The sequence below is a fragment of the Lactuca saligna genome, chromosome 1 (assembly GCF_052625555.1).
Source record: "Lactuca saligna cultivar CGN05327 chromosome 1, ASM5262555v1, whole genome shotgun sequence".
Classification (NCBI taxonomy): Eukaryota; Viridiplantae; Streptophyta; class Magnoliopsida; order Asterales; family Asteraceae; genus Lactuca; species Lactuca saligna.
Window position 1 is genome coordinate 35,311,242 of NC_136417.1, and position 3,205 is coordinate 35,314,446.

Sequence of the window (3,205 nt, forward strand, 5' to 3'; positions counted from 1 at the left end):
CTCACATATACATGTGATCAAAGAATTAGTCTTAATTTTCAAAGATGAAAATTCTCATTCATCATACAATACAACTTGTATGATTCCAAGTTTCTATCCACTTGAAACATGGGTGATGAAAAACTTTTCTTCATTTGGTAAATTCAGACACTACCACAAATGAAAGAATCAAATCCACTTTCCAATATTGCTATTACTGGAAACATATAAGCAACAATTTTCCACAAATGTCATTGTAAGGATATTTTTAAAATAAATAAAATTAAAACCCCTTTTTTTTCTTTTATTTTAAAACTTTGCGGAAAAACTTATCCTTACAATCCACATGAAAACCTTGTTGTTATCTATTCATAAGCAATATATTATAACTCTTAAGCAACAGCTCAAAATTCTGATTACCGAACCATGCGATCGAAACCCACCTTCGCAATCAGAATCAACATATACTTACTTTAAGCTTCCTATCTTTTCTTTGATTCTTAAAACATCAGCATGTGACCCATTCACATTATGTAATAAGAATCTCCAAGTAGGAACTTAATAGAGTTGGACAGTGGACTTTACCCGAAGTAGAGTCAAACCTCTTGACTTGATCAACCTTATGACCTTTCAGGTGAATAGGGCAACTTCGCAACCAATGCCCCTTCCTTTGGCAACAAAACATATAGACCCTTTGGTAATGGCACATGAGACTATCTTAGACTTAGCCTTTCTCTTTACCATTTGGTTAACCGAGTTGACTATGACCGATCCCTTTCCATTGGGAAGAGAAATGCTTTTCTAGATATCCAATGCTACCATTTCCAATGTCCATTTAAGACTTGGGAAGTTGTTCTTCTAATCAAATTTTCTTTACTGGCGTTCCAAATCATTGCTGATTCCACAACACCAAGCAAATAGATAAGACCATTAAGGGTCATGTCATAGTCTGTCTCATAGTTGTCTCCAAGACTCACTATGTTACTAAGAAAGTGATTGAACATCCAACTTTCACGAGACTTTGACACCCAACTCTTCCGGCTTGTCAATATGTGACTTTATCTCCAAGATGTGAGCACACATAGACTATGCTTGCCAATAGGGATTGAGTGAATTTAAACTTTTCAAGAACTTGTGGGTGAGGGAGAATAATTGGAGGAGGTGGAGGAAGTGAAGCATGATGTTGAGGGACACCATCTTCAAGAGATTTGGGAAGATCATAATTGTCTGAACCAGACATCTATAATGGGAGAAAATCAAGTTAGTTGATTCGAAATCCTTAATATAACACCCAATATGAAATATTAAGGCTAGGACCCAACACAATATTTTATAATTTGGAAGAGGGATGCCGTAATCCAAGCTATAAAATGTTTGAAGGTAGGCGAATGACGATTCACCAATTTCCACCATGAAAAACGAAATAATTTATTAGGTTTTCATTGGATTTGAAATTCATAGATCTTTTGAGATTCATTGAACTTTTCAATGGCATGTTTCAATCTCGAGTGTGCCCTCTCAAATTTTGTGACTGGGATGCCGAGGATCACAAAACAAGGTGTGAATAACCATACCAATTCACTTGGTACCCTTAATATTATCACCTAATCAATGTGTCGGTTAACCACACACGCTCCATTGATCTATGACAAACATTAAGTCACCCTTCGTGATCCTTACTAGTCCAAGTTAGTGTGCCGGTTAACCACACACGCTCCACCAACGACTTGGTAAGGTACAAAGTGTGAATTCCATGGGCTAGCACCAAATTCACATTTTTCCTAAAGTAACTAAGATTGGGAATTAAATAAAATATTTAGTTACTTTATAATATTCATCATACTTTTAATGAGAATTTAAAGTCATTGTCCTACCCGTTCGTCTAACGACCCTCCACCGATCAAGCAAGCGGTGGGTGAGAGTGGACACCCATTAAGTCGCCATTTTATAGGCAACAACCTTATACCCACCTTATAGACCAGCTTCGTGAATGAGACCTACTAACGGTAAAACGACTTGTTCTTGTACACACACATATATATATATATATATATATATATATATATATATATATATATATATATATATAATTAACCATTAATGTTATAAATAGTATAAGTGTTGAATTTTAACTTTTAAAATTCTAAGTGTTGGAATTAAAGTTTATTAAAGTGTGTGAAACTTTTCCAAATTCCAAAACTTGAGGGCAAGTTTTGTAACTCTTCAAAACTTTTCATTTCATAACTTATAAATTAAAGGTTCATAAAATGAAGACTCTTCATTTTATGTAACTTATGTGTTTTTAATGTGTGTTAAAGAAAAGTGACCTTTGGATATCCATAACTTGATGACAAATTATGGACTCCATTAAAACACATAAATGATCAATAATTAATCCTAAACAATTCAGCAAATAATTCCTATCATCTTCTAAATTCATAAGAACATGAACATGATTATCAAAGTTTCAAGAATTATATGAACACATACAAAGCATGAAATTTTGATATATGCTATTGTAAATGGATTAGAACAACCATTACACCAACTAAAATAAGTTTTAAAACATCAAAACAGTTTAGGGTAAAGTTTCTAGTCCATTTCCAGCAGCAAAAGTCGAAAATCTGCATTCTGAACCTTCTACTCGCCGAGTGCACGAATCTACTCGGCGAGTAGGATGAATTTTGCCTTGGACTCGGCGAGTCCATCATGCAGACAACAAAAATTTCGGCCTTTTTCACTATTTTGCATCAAGTATCAAACAAGCAAGCCTAGTCTTTGATACCACTGTTGGGTTTTGAGCAATCTAACACTTCCTAAGTGTGCATCCACAACCCTAATAAACCTTGGATCTATGTTTGTCTAAATACATGCAAAATAATAATTTTCCAAGGTTCATAACCTATCTAACATTGCATGGGGTACTTTTAAACATAAAAGAATTAGATGAGGTTACATACCTTTTTGATGAGTTTGATTCTTAAGGAGTTTGAGGGCCAAGCACCAATAGTGTGAATGCCTCAAATGGAATCACAAATCACCACAAACTCTTGGAAAACTTTGAGAGAGTGTATACACACTTATAAAATCGGTCACACACAAACACAAATACTCTAGTTACACTAGTTTCACTAGTGGCTATTTCATGCAACATAAGCATGCTTATATAGTGTACATGATTAGGGTGAAACCCTAATAACCCATGACCTTTCCTTTTCCAAGGATC